This window comes from Thalassophryne amazonica, chromosome 10 (genome assembly GCF_902500255.1).
Source record: "Thalassophryne amazonica chromosome 10, fThaAma1.1, whole genome shotgun sequence".
Taxonomy (NCBI): Eukaryota; Metazoa; Chordata; class Actinopteri; order Batrachoidiformes; family Batrachoididae; genus Thalassophryne; species Thalassophryne amazonica.
In genome coordinates, this window is record NC_047112.1 from 56,374,131 (window position 1) to 56,390,994 (window position 16,864).

Here is a 16,864-nt window from a genome sequence, read left to right on the forward strand (position 1 = left end):
CAGTCTAAAGGCGATATCTCGGCACTGAGGTGGAGACGCCGTCCTCCTGATATACCTCTGTGCTGAGTGGAACAGCTGTGTCCAGTGATGGGTGACAGCTGTCACCCCGGCTGCTCCCATAAGGCGGCAGCGCCCTCTGGTGCCTGGAGCCCGCACTCCAGGCAGGGCGCCCTCTGGTGGTGGTGGGCCAGCAGTACCTCCTCTTCAGCGGCCCACCCAACAGGATCCCCCCCCTCAACGGGCGCCTCCTGGCGCACGGCCGGGCTTGTCCGGATGCTGACGGTAGAAGTCGGCCAGGAGGGCCGGGTCCAGGATGAAGCCCTTCTTCACCCAGGAGCGTTCCTCGGGACCGTACCCCTCCCAGTCCACCAGATATTGAAAACCCCGGCCCATCCGACGGACATCAAGGAGCCGGCGTACAGTCCAAGCCGGTTCCCCGTCGATGATCCGGGCAGGAGGCGGCGCCGGGCCCGGGGTGCAGAGGGGTGAGGTGTGAAGGGGCTTGATCCGGGAAACATGAAAAACTGGATGGATCCGCAGTGAGGCCGGAAGCTGGAGTCTCACTGCGGCGGGGTTGATGACCTTGAGGATCTTGTAAGGTCCGATGTACCGTTCTTGAAGTTTCGGCGAGTCTACCTGCAGAGGAATGTCCTTGGTGGACAACCAGACCTCCTGCCCAGGACGATACTTGGGGGCCGGGGCCCGCCGCCGGTCTGCATGTTTCTTCGCCCTCGTCCGGGCCTTCAACAAAGCAGAGCGGGCGGCACGCCACACCCGACGGCACTTCCGTAGGTGGGCCTGGACCGAGGGCACACCGACCTCTCCCTCCACCACTGGAAACAAGGGGGGCTGATACCCCAAGCACACCTCAAACGGGGAGAGGCCGGTGGCAGATGACACTTGGCTGTTGTGGGCGTACTCGATCCAGGCCAGGTGGGTACTCCAGGCCGTCGGGTGCGCGGCTGTCACACAGCGTAGTGTCTGCTCCAGTTCCTGATTCGCCCGCTCTGCCTGCCCGTTGGTCTGGGGGTGGTACCCAGACGAGAGGCTGACCGTGGCCCCCAGTTCCCGGCAGAAGCTCCTCCAGACGTGCGAGGTGAACTGGGGACCGCGATCGGAGATGATGTCTGATGGTATGCCATGCAGACGGACGACGTGGTGGACCAGGAGGTCCGCTGTCTCCTGGGCCGTTGGGAGCTTCGGGAGGGCCACGAAGTGGGCCGCCTTGGAGAAACGGTCCACTATCGTGAAGACGACGGTGTGTCCCTGGGACGGCGGGAGACCCGTGACAAAGTCCAGGCCGATGTGGGACCAGGGGCGATGAGGCACGGGCAGTGGCTGTAGCTGCCCTGAGGTCTTTCTATGGTCGGCCTTGCCCCTGGCGCAGGTGGTACAGGCCTGGACGTAGTCCCGGACGTCGGCCTCCAGGTATGCCCACCAGAAGCGTTGCCGGACGACTGTCACGGTCCTTCGCACCCCAGGGTGACAGGAGAGTTTAGAACCGTGACAGAAGTCCAGGACTGCAGCCCTAGCCTCTGGTGGGACGTATAGTCTGTCCTTTGGTCCGTTTCCGGGGTCCGGGTCAGGGCCTCCCGGACGGTCTTCTCTACGTCCCAGGTGAGGGCGGCCACGATAGCGGACTCCGGGATGATGGGATCCGGGGGATCCGACGGTTCCGTTTTGACTTCGTCTTCGTGCACCCGGGACAATGCATCCGATCTTTGATTCTTGGTCCCGGGACGGTAGGTAATCCGGAAGTCAAAACGGCCAAAGAACAGTGACCAGCGGGCTTGCCTGGGGTTCAGCCGCTTGGCGGTCCTGATGTACTCCAGGTTCCGATGGTCAGTGAAAACCGTGAATGGCACGGCTGTTCCCTCCAACAGATGTCTCCACTCTTCGAGGGCCTCTTTCACAGCAAAGAGTTCCCGATTGCCGACGTCATAGTTCCGTTCAGCGGGGGTCAACCTGCGGGAAAAATAGGCACACGGGTGAAGGACCTTATCGGTCTTCCCGCTCTGGGAGAGCACCGCTCCTATCCCTGAGTCCGAGGCATCCACTTCAACCACTAACTGGCGGCTAGGATCGGGCTGCACCAGAACTGGTGCAGACGAGAAGCGCCGTTTCAACTCCTTGAACGCGGCTTCGCACCGATCCGACCAGGTGAAGGGGACTTTTGGGGAGGTCAGGGCTGTCAGGGGGCTAACTACCTGACTGTAGCCCTTAATAAACCTCCTGTAGAAATTAGCAAAGCCGAGGAACTGTTGCAGCTTCCTACGGCTTGTTGGTTGGGGCCAGTCTCTCACCGCCGCAAACCTTGGCCGGATCAGGGGCGACGGAGTTGGAGGAGATGATGAACCCCAGGAAGGACAAAGAAGTGCGGTGGAATTCACACTTCTCGCCCTTCACAAACAGGCGGTTCTCCAACAACCGCTGCAGGACCTGACGGACATGCCGGACATGTGTCTCAGGATCCGGGGAAAAGATGAGTATATCGTCTAGATACACGAAGACGAACCGGTGCAGGAAGTCCCGCAAGACATCGTTTACCAACGCTTGGAAAGTCGCGGGAGCATTAGTGAGACCGAACGGCATGACCAGGTACTCAAAATGACCTAAGGGGGTGTTAAATGCCGTCTTCCATTCGTCTCCCTTCCGGATCCGAACCAAATGATACGCATTCCTAAGATCCAGCTTGGTGAAGATTTTGGCTCCATGCAAGGGGGTGAACACTGAATCCAACAAGGGCAACGGGTATCGGTTGCGAACCGTGATTTCGTTCAACCCCCTGTAATCAATGCATGGACGAAGCCCGCCATCTTTTTTACCCACAAAAAAGAAACCTGCACCCATCGGAGAGGTGGAATTCCGGATCAACCCGGCAGCTAATGAGTCCCGGATGTAGGTCTCCATTGATTCACGCTCCGGCCGTGAGAGGTTGTACAGCCTACTGGACGGGAACTCACTGCCTGGAACCAAATCAATGGCACAATCATACGGGCGGTGGGGAGGAAGCGTGAGAGCCAGATCCTTGCTGAACACGTCAGCGAGGTCATGGTACTCCGCCGGCACCGCCTTCAGATTGGGCGGGACTCGGACCTCCTCCTTAGCTTGGGAGCCGGGAGGAACCGAGGAACCTAGACACTCCCGATGGCAGGTTTCGCTCCACTGAACCACTACCCCGGACGGCCAATCGATCCGGGGATTGTGCTTTAGCATCCAGGGAAAACCCAAAACCACACGGGAGGTGGCCTGAGTCACAAAGAACTCGATCACCTCCCGGTGGTTACCTGACACCACCAGAGTTACTGGAGGTGTCTTATGCGTGATTGGTGGGAGTAGGGAGCCATCTAGCGCCCGAACCTGCACAGGCGAGGTAAGAGCCACCAGAGGGAGCCCTATCTCCCTGGCCCATCTACTGTCAAGCAGATTCCCCTCAGAGCCCGTGTCCACCAGTGCTGGGGCCTTCAGGGTTGAATCCTCAAACAGGATCGTGACTGGGAGTCGTGTAGCAATGTGGGTGTGTCCCACGTGAATGTTTTGGCCCGCCCCTGGCCCAGTCTCTAGGGGCGGGCGTTTGGCGTTTGACCGCTCGGGGCAGTCTCTCACATGGTGCTCTATTGAACCACAAACAAGACACGCTCTGTGGGTCCATCTCCTCTGTGCATCTGGTGCCCTAAATGTTGCCCTACTCGTGTCCCTAGCTTCGTCAGTAGGGGGAGCTGTGACCCCGCGGAGCGCAGGGGCTGTGGAGCGTGGGGAAGGCGGAGCTCGATCGGAACCGGAAGGGAGAGGGACGACGCGTGCCTGGCCACGCCCTTCGCCTCGTTCCCGACGGCGTTCTTCTAACCGGTTGTCGAGTCGCATGACCAGATCGATGAGCCCGTCTAAGTCCCGCGGTTCGTCCTTCGCCACCAGGTGCTCTTTTAGGACCAATGACAGTCCGTTTACAAAGGCGGCGCGGAGGGCAGTGCTATTCCAGCCAGATCTCGCCGCCGCGATGCGGAAGGCGACTGCATAGGCAGCTGCGCTCCGACGCCCCTGTCTCATTGACAGTAGCGCGGTTGAAGCGGACTCTCCTCTGTTGGGATGGTCGAACACCGTTCTGAGCTCCCGTACAAACCCAACGTATGTATGAAGGAGCCGTGAGTTCTGCTCCCAGAGCGCTGTAGCCCAAGCGCGTGCCTCCCCGCGAAGCAGATTTATTACATAAGCTACTTTGCTAGCATCAGTCGCGTACATCACGGGACGCTGTGCGAAGACGAGCGAACACTGCATCAGAAAATCCGCGCACGTCTCCACACAGCCTCCGTACGGTTCTGGAGGGCTTATGTATGCTTCTGGGGACGGAGGAAGGGACCGTTGAACGACCAGTGGAACGTCACTTTCACGCGCAGGGTCCTCGGGAGGGAGAGCCGCAGCGGCGCCCGAAGGGCGCGCCTCCACTTGTGCGGCGAGAGCCTCCACCCTGCGGTTTAGGAGAACGTGCTGCTCGGTCATTAAATCGATCCGAGAGGTGAAAGCGGTGAGGATCCGCTGCAACTCACCGATTACCCCTCCCGAAGCCGCCGACGCGCCTTGGTCTTCCATTGGCCGTTCAACAGCCGGTTGACGCCCCTCGGGGTCCATGACGGTGGCCGAGATATCCTGTTGTGAAAGTGTAGGAACACGGACCCACAACAGGGGGCGCAATGAACGGACAATGGAGGAAGGTGAATAACAAGGTTTACTATTGTGAAACGAGCACAATGAATACAACAATCACAATTTGGGGTCGAATCCGCTGGTGTCGTGTGGGCAGGCTCGAAGGTAGGAGACGTCCGTCTCAGTCAAACCGAAACCACCCAGATCTCCTCTGCCACCGAACCCTGGAAATACTGGAACCGCCAAGTCCCGAATTCCCAGGTGGCCACTGCCTCCGCTCGTCGGATCCGGTACTGCTGGCGGGAGAGAGCAACAACACAGGCGTGGATGCGACAGCACCCAGTAACGGAGAGGGGAGAAGCCGCCTCCACCTCTAGTCACAATATGGCAGGCAGGTGAGTACTTATCCAAGCAATTTAGCTTACAGTAATCAGCTGTCCTGAAAAGGTTTAACAAGTCTTTTAGCTAGTTAGTCAGAATATACATGCAGAGAACGTTACCTCAGTCTAAAGGCGATATCTCGGCACTGAGGTGGAGACGCCGTCCTCCTGATATACCTCTGTGCTGAGTGGAACAGCTGTGTCCAGTGATGGGTGACAGCTGTCACCCCGGCTGCTCCCATAAGGCGGCAGCGCCCTCTGGTGCCTGGAGCCCGCACTCCAGGCAGGGCGCCCTCTGGTGGTGGTGGGCCAGCAGTACCTCCTCTTCAGCGGCCCACACAACAGTCACATCAATTGTTTTGTAGTATGTAATCAATAAAGTGTTACAGTGGTCCCTCATTAATCGCTGGAGTTATGTTCTAAAAAATAGCCTGTAATATGCGAAACCGCGACATAGTCAGCATTATTTTTTACAATTAATATAGACGTTTCAAAGCTGTAAAACCCCTCACTACACAGTTTATACACTTTCTCAATCAGGCATGAACATTTTCTCACTTTTCTGTCGTGTGTAAACACTCTCAAAGTTCAAACCTTAGTAGGAAAATAATACCAAACTGTTTTCAGGCCCAAACATTTGTTTGAGAAATAAAAATAGAACGTTTTCCTATAAATAATTCTGATGGCATTTAGAACTAACGGATTAATTTTTACGATCAACGAACGAGGTCGGACACATAATAAATTATTAATAGTTACTCACAGTATGTCACAGATCGGTCCTCTGCGTCCTGACGCCGCACCTTTTCCCATTCACACCTGGCTGCAGCAGGTGTCTGTGTCCGTGTGACAAACACAGTTAAGAGTAGTTGTTGGTGCTCTTTTCTCTTCTGGGCAACAAGGTTCTTATAAACAGATACACAGAACACTGCAAAAAAAAAAAAAAAGGCATGCAAAATTGGACTAAATACTCCGCGAGACTCCGAGGCCACGACAGGTGAACGGCATTATAGCGATGGACCACTGTATTCTCTTTTCACGTCAATAATTCTTGACGTGGATATTTGCTTGCTCAATTAATAAGACATGCCTAATCTGTCAGATTTCTTTGTTTTTTAAATGTATTTCTGTATTTATTTTATTGTGACAAATGGAGACGCCAAAACCTGGTTGCAGCACGGGCGAATTAAGGGAATGACGAAGCTACAGTTGTTATTATCAATTTCATAGTCTAAAACGATCGCACCACATGAAGTTAAGCTCAGCGCTGCTCTGGCTCCAGGCTCAAAGTCTGGAGAAAAAGGCGAGCAGCGCTGTCTTTGCAGTCAGCACTGTGGCCACAGATCGTGCTCCATAACAATCCCGCAAAGGCGGAATTTGTATTGATTATTTTGTAGTATAATCAGGAAAGTGTTATTTATGTAACATATGCATTGATTTGTATAATGGCACTGTTTATCATGTTGATCATCTTCATTTTTATGTGGATTCCAGCGCTGGTTCATTTTGGTGTATAATTTACGCCACCTCTGGACCTGGTGTATATTTTCAGCGCAGCGTACGCCAACGACCACATTGATAAATGCCAAGTAGCACAGCTGTTTTGGCGTACACCCCATATACGCTCAAATATCGCCATACGCAACGTTGATACATGAGGCCCATTGTGTTCCATGGGACGAGGTGCACCATATCGCGCTGCTCATTTGGAGGAAAATGAAATAAAAACCAGCTGTATAATTAGTGAATATCACTGGGTTGATATAAATAATACATAAAGGGGGACGCAATACACAACCCCACGGCTACACAACCCTGGTAAAAAAAAAACAACAAAAAAACACCACTCAAAACATTTGAACCCACACCACCTGATTACCAGACAGCAACTCTACCACTGCACCACAATCACTGTCTTGTAACAGGAGTGTAAAATGACTCTAATCAACAAGCAGACAGACGTATTTTCTAAAAAAAAAGAAGAAAAGGGCTGTGATAATTGACCAAGCAGCATTTGCTATGGTGTATTTCTGCTGATATGTGATTGAAAGTGGTGTATTTGTCGTACTGTTGGCCTGTCATATGGTCTTACGGTGTGCAGCTCACTGTCCTGTCAGACAGACATGACGTTCAGATCGCCTGCTGCGTGTCCACGTAAAGTGACAGTTCGGTCCAGCTGGACCTGTCAGTGTGCGCGCTCTCCAGCCCATCGCAAGCGATATATGTTTTTATGTTTTAAATGTGAGTACAGCAAGTGCACACATGCACATGTTCGTCAAACATGGTGCGTGTTCTGCAGCTGTGATGTCCAGGACCAGCCATGTCAACAACAGCCACGCTCCCGTCCGTTCAGAGCACAGAACAAAGTGTCACTCTGATCAGATGAGATGTGCCTCGCCTGCGGGGGGGCTCGAACCACATACATGCACGTGTTGGGGGGAGCAGGGGAGCGCACGACACACACACACATTGTGGGGGGAGCCGACGGCACGCCACATCTCGGCAACTCCACAGTCGTGGGGAACTTAGACGAATTTCACAGCGAGTACGGCAGCAGACAGTCTGCAGTCTGTTGTCGTGCTAACAGTGTGACTGGCCACACATTTTCTAAGTGCCATGCGAGCAGTGTTAGATGTTCGTGTGTGTCACCTGTAATTTGGCTGCCACCTGTTGCGAGAGGGTGCAATGGGTTCAAATTGTTGTGGCAACAGGTGTATGAGGCATTTGAGGCAGGGACAATTTCACATGGTTTGCACGATACCTGCGTCATGCGCACTAAGTGTGCACTTCGTCCAAACTTTGCACAATGTTCAAAGGGGCAACCCAGTCTCACGTTTTTTTTTTCATCCTCCCATCATGAAATGAGTCATGTTTTTGTGACGAGGCTTTTTTAACTCATTATTACTAACCCTTCTCTTTCCCCAACCCTAACTTTAACCATAACCTAATCCTACTCCTTCCCCCACCCTAACCATAACCACCCCGACCCCCCCCACTTCACTTTTAATTTTGTGCAGCCATCACAGAATGAATTAGAATGAATTTGTGCTGCCGTGATGAAAATGAGGTGCTTTTCGTCACAATATCACGAACCAATAGATTAATGTATATTTCGTGCTGCTGAATCACGACTTGCCGTGAGACCAGGTTGGAAGGGGCCCTTAGTTTTTGACACACTGATGTCAAAAAAGAACAACTTGCACCAGTCCATTAATGCCACAAAACAGGGTCATCTACAGTGTCTCAATAAACCCCACTGTAAATATGATCTGGGTCTGGCTAGGGATGTGACCTGCATCAGACTGGCATCCTTTACAGGGGGAATCTTTTATCCGTTTCACGCTGTGGAATTGAGGAATAAGCAGCAACACCAAAATTTGATATAGGGCTTACTTCTTCATACGTCATGGCTTACCATTTAATACGTCTATCAGCAAACAAACCAGGTCAGCATCAATGTTGTGGATGCTCTCCATCCTTTCATGCATCAAGTTATATGTAACAACTTGGCAATAGCAATTTCGTTTTACTCGTAACTTTTAATGCTGATGTCCATGTGCCTTTAGATCAGGTCTGAGACCAATGCTGTGATATTCCACATTCACCAAACCAACCAGACTATCCCCACTTGTCTAAAGTATTCATTTATCTGTCATAGTCAGGTGAAACATGGGTGTCTTCATGGCCTTTTCCAGTGTGTGATCCTCAACACTGAAACTCGTGTGCTGGATCATGCCCAGATAAAATGTACCACATGGCCAAAATGTTGTAGCTGATGTTTCCTCAATATGAAAGTGATAATCCTCATGTGAGTCTTCCTAAGTAATTGATCAACTGGTCCTTGGTTGACCCTTAATCTTTCCAACAAATTTGGTCCAAATCAAAACCAAAACTGGGGTTCTTTACTCCAACAGACACACAGACCGAAAACAATATCCCCCTGCATGTGCTACCACATACTGGTGGAAAAATTAAAGCTATATTCCTGCAAGCCATATTGTGCACTTTAGTATTTGTTTGCAACATTTGGCAGGGGGGATCTACTAGAGATTCATCAGCCAAAACAGCAGTATTTTTTCCACAAAATGCTTTTCTAACGCTAGCCATTTCTATACTACTCCTTAATGGAAATATCTTAACATCATAAAAAACCTTGATGATTCTAACATTCCAGCCTCATAATGCATTTCTTTAAGTGAATCCCTGAGCATTACACAAAAATGATTTCTTCTTAATCTTCTCTTTGGATAGACATTGAAGTAGAAAAAGAAAGAAACTAGAAGCACTCGGAGAGTGCAAACCTCCGCCAAGGCCATGGGGTCATTGATGCCATAACATCTACACGCTGTGGAATCACTGAACCTAAAAAAGTCTAACAATGATGTTTGCTAGTAAAAAAAGTTTCATCTGCTGTGACTGGATAGCATGTATCCTTAGCGCTTGGCATCACAGTTTATTGCAACTTGCACCTTTCCCAGAAGCTACTGTCATCTGAACACTGATATTGATATTGCTTGTGCTTATCGACAAAAACAAATGAGACAAAATTCAATTTATTATTCAACTAAACTGCAAATATATGAATTTTTTAACATTTATGAAACACTTCTCTAAATAAATAACAGTAAATTCTGAAATAGAACTATTTTTTAAGTGTTGCATGTGCTACACAAGGCCATAGGGTCACTGACCCTAAAGAGATTCCCTCCTTGGCACAGTGATCTATTCAACAATTCAGTGTTACAACCAAAACTATGATACATACACTTTCCTTTCCTTTATATTTGACATCCTTGACCATGAAAACATACCACTAGAACTTGGAATCACTTTTATGTCTTTATTAGTTCAAAGGTTATTGTATAAAAACGATTTTTCGATTTTTCTTCTGGATCTAGCTCCATAACATTTGAAGCTACATCAAATCTGATGACACCTTACTGAATCAGTACAGATTCAGCTACAATTTGGTGTTAGTTGTGCATCTCTAGCTTAATTTTCTCTAGCTTCATTTGTCACCTCACACTGGCACATTTTCTATTTTCCCTATATTTTTGCATATTCTGGATCACCAGATCCGGAATCCGGATCCGATCATCACCAAACTTTGTTGTTTGATAGAACATTTGACTATGTTACACCCTAATTTTTTTCAAGCCTTTCTGCCTTGTTTTTGTGGAGTTAGAAACTAGAATGTCAAAATTCCCCCTATCCCGCAATGGTGAAGAAGCCTTTAAAAAATTCCTGGATCCGGATCGTGATCCGGATCACCTTCTTCTTTGTCTTTCGGCTGTTCCCGTTAGGGGTCGCCACAGCAGATCAATCGTTTCCAGCTCACCCTGTCCTCTGTATCTTCCTCTGTCACACCAACCACCTGCATGTCCTCTCTCAGCACATCCATGAACCTCCTCTTTGGTCTCCCTCTTCTCCTCCTGCCTGGTGGCTCCATCCTCAGCATCCTTCTCCCTATATACCCTGGGTCCCTCCTCTGCACATGTCCAAACCATCTCAATCTCGCCTCTCTGACTTTGTCTCCAAACCGTCCCACTTGAGCTGTCCCTCTGATATGTTCATTCCTAATCTTGTCCATTCTTGTCACTCCCAAAGAGAATCTCAACATCTTCAGTTCTGCCACCTCCAGCTCTGCCTCGTGTCTTTTTGTTAGTGCCACTGTCTCTAAACCATACAACATAGCTGGTCTCACTACTGTTTTGTAAACTTTCCCCTTCACTCTTGCTGATATTCTTCGGTCACAAATCACTCCTGCCACCTTTCTCCACCCACTCCACCCTGCCTGCACTCTCTTCTTCACCTCTCTACCACACTCTCGATTACTTTGAACAGTTGACCCCAAATATTTAAACTCATCTACTTTCACCACTTCTACTCCTTGGAACTGCACTATTCCACTGGGCTCCCTCTCGTTCACACACGTACTCAGTCTTGCTTCTACTGACTTTCATTCCCCTTCTCTCCAAAGCATATCTCCACTTCTCCAAACTAGACTCAACTTGCTCTCTACTCTCACTACAGATCACAATGTCATCTGCAAACATCATAGTCCATGGGGACTCCTGTCTGATCTCATCTGTCAACCTGTCCATCACCACTGCAAACAAGAAAGGACTCAGAGCTGATCCTTGGTGTAATCCCACCTCCACCTTGAATGAGTCTGTCATTCCGACTGCGCATCTCACCGCTGTCACACTATTCTTGTACATGTCCTGCACTACCCTAACATACTTCTCTGCCACTCCAGACTTCCTCATACAATGCCACAACTCTTCTCTTGGCACCCTATCATAAGCTTTTTCTAAGTCCACAAAAACACAATGTAACTCTTTCTGTCCTTCTCTGTACTTTTCCAACAGTATTCTCAGAGCAAACATTGCATCTGTAGTGCTCTTTCTCAGCATGAAACCATATTGCTGCTCAGAGATCTTCACCTGTTTTCTAAGCCTAGCTTCTACTACTCTTTCCCATAACTTCATGCTGTGGCTGATCAGCTTTATGCCTCTGTAGTTACTGCAGCTCTGCACATCACCCTTGTTCTTGAAAATAAGAACCAGCACACTTCGTCTCCACTCCTCAGGCATCCTCTCACTTTCCAAGATTTTATTAAACAATCTGGTTAGAAACTCTACTGCCATCTCTCCTAGACATTTCCATGCCTCCATTGGAATGTCATCTGGACCAACTGGCTTTCCACTCTTCATCCTCTTCACAGCAGCCCTCACTTCTTCCTTGCTAATCTCTTTTACTTCCTGATTTACTCTCGCCACATCATCCAGCCTTTTCTCTCGCTCATTTTCTTTATTCATCAACTCTTCAAAATATTCCCTCCACCTTCTCAGCACACACTCCTCACTTGTCAGCACATTACCATGTGCATCTTTTACCACCCTAACCTGCTGCACATCCTTTCCAGCTCTGTCCCTTTGTCTGGCCAATCGGTACAAGTCCTTTTCTCCTTCCTTACTATTCAACTTCTTGTACAGCTCGCAATATGCCTTTTCCTTTGCTTTTGCCACTTCTCTTCTCGCCTTACGCCGCATCTCCTTGTACTCCTGTCTACTTTCTTCATCTCTCCGACTATCCCAAAACTTTTTCGCCAACCTCTTTCTCCTTATGCTTTCCTGGACCTCTTTATCCCACCACCAGGTCTCCTTGTCTTCCTTCCACTGTCCAGATGTCATACCCAGTACTGCCCTAGCTGTCTCCCTCACCACATCTGCAGTACTTTTCCAGTTTTCCAAAATTGCTTCCCCTCCAACTAGTGCTTCTCTCACCTGCTCGCTAAATTTCACACAACAGTCTTCCTCCTTCAGCTTCCACCATCTGATCCTTTGTTGAGCTCTCACTCTCTTCTTCTTCTTTACCTCTAAAGTCATCCTACAAACAACCATCCTATGCTGTCTAGTGACACTCTCTCCTGCTACCACCTTAGAGTCTGTGATTTCTTTTAGCTTGCATCTCCTATAAAGAATGTAGTCCACCTGTGTGCACCTTCCTCCACTCTTATATGTTACCCTGTGCTCCTCCCTTTTCTTAAAGTAGGTATTCACCACAGCCATTTCCATCCTTTTTGCAAAATCAACTACCATCTGTCCTTCCCCATTCCTATCCTTGATACCATATCTACCCATTACTTTCTCATCACCTCTGTTCCCTTCACCAACATGCCCATTGAAGTCTGCTCCTATCACCACTCTTTCATGCTTGGGCACACTCTCCACCACCTCATCTAATACACTCCAGAAATCTTCTTTCTCCTTCATCTCACAACCTACCTGTGGGGCATATGCACTGATGATATTCATCATCACCCATTCAATTTCCAACTTCACACTCGTCACCCTGTCAGACACTCGCTTAACCTCCAACACACTTTTAACATACTCTTCCTTTAAAATGACCCCAACACCATTTCTCTTCCTGTCCTCACCATGGTACAACCCACCGCCGATGCTCCTGCTCTTACTTCCCTTCCACTTGGTCTCTTGCACACACAATATGTCTACCTTTCTCCTCTCCATCATATCAGCCAGCTCTCTCCCTTTACCAGTCATACTACCAACATTCAAAGTCCCCACTCTCATTTCCACCCTTCTAGTTTTCCTCTTCTCCCGCTGTTCGTGGCAACGTTTTCCTCCTCTTCTTCGTCGTCTTCGCCCAGCAGTAGCCCAATTTCCACCGGCACCCTGTTGGGCAACAGCACCGGTGGCGGACGTTGTTAACCCGGGCCGCGACCGATCCGGTATGGGAATTCGATTCTGAGTCTGCATAGTTGGGTTGGCTTGTTTTACGCCGGATGCCCTTCCTGACGCAACCCTCCTTATTTATCCGGGCTTGGGACCGGCACTCAGAATGTACTGGCTGCACACCCCATGTGGCTAAATCACTGGTTCCTCTTGTCATTTCCAACCACTCCACAAAATTTAATCAAAATCCATTCAAAACTTTTTGAATTATCCTGCTGACAAACAGACAGACAGACAAACAAACAAACAAACTCAACCGAAAACATAACCTCCTTGGCGGAGGTAAAAAGTATTTTGTATAAGACAACAGATGGTGGCACAGCTAGCCAGGAATCCAACAAAGCAAGCTGCCATTAATTTCCATTCAATTGTACAAAGTCTTTGGTGCCCTTTATATTCTCCCTCAAACATCAAACCTAATTGAACTCCAGCAGAAACTACTTTCAATTCACTGAACAGGAATAATAATTATGGAAATATTCATAATGTACTTGGCTCATGAAACTAGAATTAGCATGATGTGCTTCATACCCCCAATACACATACGCTGATTGAAGCCGAATTGAGTCAGAATGACACATCCGGCCACAATCGGGAAATATTGACTTGCGGTCTGAAGACCAACGGACGGCAGACTGTGAGCATCTACATATTTGGCCCCATTCGCTCGGCTGTACAGAGCGTGTTGCACATGTTCAAAACACTCTTGGCTCCATCGAGATGGAACGCACATCTGCCGGCGGTCTATATGAGTTTTTGCGTCATCTGATTGCAGTCTACATATTCTGATGGCATCAAAACAGAATCTGAAATGGCTCTGAGATCGACTGGTCACAGCAAAGCCTGCTGACATGTTGTTCCATGGATGTCCACCTCCACTGGACCCCGGGCAGGGAGGTCAAAGGACATGTTGATATGTAATAACATGTATGTGGCACACATTCATCACATACAGTGAATGTGAACAGCACACAATAAACCAAAAGTACCGTGGGCTGCTGCACCTCTCAGTGGTCTCATGCACAGTAATACATCATAGCGCACGTCAGGCACGGAGCTGAATGGATCTCAGCGATGTAATATGTATATTATTACCTCGCCACCATCTAAACTCTGTAGGAGGTGTTATTAAACATGAAACTCACTTCCAGCATGGAACCACGATCCTTTCACAGTGCAGTGCGTACAGGAACCAAACCTCAGCCTGTGGTGAAAGGGTTAGCAGTTAAAGGCTAGCAGTTAAAGGTGTCCAGTGGCTGACAGTGGTGCAAGCAGCAAAGTTTTAGCAGCAAACGGTGTCCAGTTGCTGACAACGGCACACATGTAGCAGCTCCTTCAGCGGTTATGAACACACAGACACGAGTGATCATTTCTGCACCTGTTCTATGCACGCACATGCATGTGAAGTCAGTAGTGCTGCAAAGGAGAGGACGAGCGACAGTGTGATTGTATGAGTGAGTGATAAACCACACTGATGCCGTCTTTGACACGTGGCGTGAGTCTGGTCCATGTATTGGTTGTACTCTGATGTCCAGTACAACAGGACTGTGCAAAAGGGAGGACACAGCGCTCCCTCCCACTCCAGTCCCATGTTTGCCATTCAAGACGTTTGGACATCGGGCAGTCTTCAGCCCCTTTTATGGCCGTCTGACAGCAGTCTGTGTCATCTAACTGTTGTCTAAATACGCTGTGGATGCGATCATGCAGGTGTGAATGAGGTAGCCTGGACAGCTCCGCTCACAGTCTACAAGCCTCTTTCTCTCCAAACTGCGTCCAGATTATGGGCGTTTTTGCTGTGTCGGCCTGGTTCCTGCACATTCTTGCAATGTGTGACGGAAGCCTTAGCATGAATGAGCACAAATTCAGGCCAAATGGGAAAAAAAGCCAAACTTTGAAGCACAGTCGGGAGGGACAGGTATTCAGAATGCTGTTCGAATGCTTAGAATGTGGGCGGATCCCACCTCAACTAATTCATGCACATCCCTTGCTTATGCTTACGAATGCAGTTCAAATGTAGATGGATCACAGCATGAATACCCAGAATGCAATAAGAATATCAAGAATACACTCAAATGTTGTGCAAGTGTGGTCCGATCTGATCTTTCTGGACTTGTGATTGTATGTTAAATGCCCTGACTTGCAGCGGGGCGTACTGCTGTCCAGCTGGGTGGCACGTGTTGCGCCGTACAGCGTATGGGATATATATTACGTGGTGGATGAGGAATATGTCATCTGCACTTAACTGATGCAACCATCTCATGGCGCTCTCAGGATGACAGGGGTTTTATCAGAGGCTGCAGCCTGGCTGTTGATCACCCTGTGTTATGAGATGCATCTGGAGCCATTCCAAAGGTGATTTCCTATGTTATTTATATTGTAATGGCTTGGAAATACAGTTGGAATGTCAATCCTCCTAAAGGGCTCGATGGTGTACATGTCATAATATGTGAATTACAGCTGTGACACGCCTTTCAGCTGCACTGTGACATGGCACCGAGCCTCTGAAATGCATTGACTCACCTTGGGGCAGGAGCACAGCACGGTGCATCTGCTCGTGGTGTTACAGTTACAACCCCAATTCCAATGAAGTTGGGACGTTGTGTAAAATCCAAATAAAACAGAACACAATGATTTGCAAATCCTCTTCAACCTATATTCAATTGAATACACCACAAAGACAAGATATCTAATGTTCAAACTGATAAACTTTATTGTTTTGTGCAAATATTTGCTCATTTTGAAATAGATGCCTGTGTAACCGTGCTCAATTGCACTTCATGCAACTGGGCTGGTTCAGTAAACTCCTCAACTCTGCGTTGTATGATTTTATTGAAGATCGAGAGGCTCACTTCAGAACTTGGTTGTTTATTCTGAACAAAATAGAAAACTGATCAGCCATCACAGCTCGGTGTTTCATTCCGACAGCACACTTCAGCGTCTCTCTCATACACTGATAATACAAATAATGAAAGTGCATATAAAAATAAAACAAAAGCATATTTGTACCTGAAGAAAACAGAAAACTGATCAGACATCATAGCTCTGTGTCTCATTCTGACAGCACACTACAACACAAGTTAGTGTGGGGATAAACAGGTAGTTAAATATATGTTACAAAGATGTACACACCTGTAAATGATATGAGCACCGCTAATACATATTTCAGCTCAGTTACAGCTTCATATCATACCAATTGTGAAATAAAACAAAAGAAATGCCTAACGGTGTTGCACTCTGCAACTCACCTTGAGCGTCTCTCTCATACACTGATAAGGTGGATCCATTGCCTACCAGGTTTATATAGTCAACAGAGAGAGAGAGGGCGCTCTTGAGCCATGGAATTAGTGAAAACCACACAATGAGCAAGTGGAATGAAACCCCACAGTGTTTGTTACATTCCCCCCTGCTAAATTCCACTTGCTACCCAAAAGAAAAGGGAAAAAGAAAAAATGTGACAGTTCCAACCAGTATTCAAACATCAGGTACAGTAAACCACCATGTATATAAGAAAAAGGGAAAAGAAAAAAAAGTATTCATTCAACAAAAAAAAAACCACCTTCTGTTCTTTACTGTTGAGGTAAC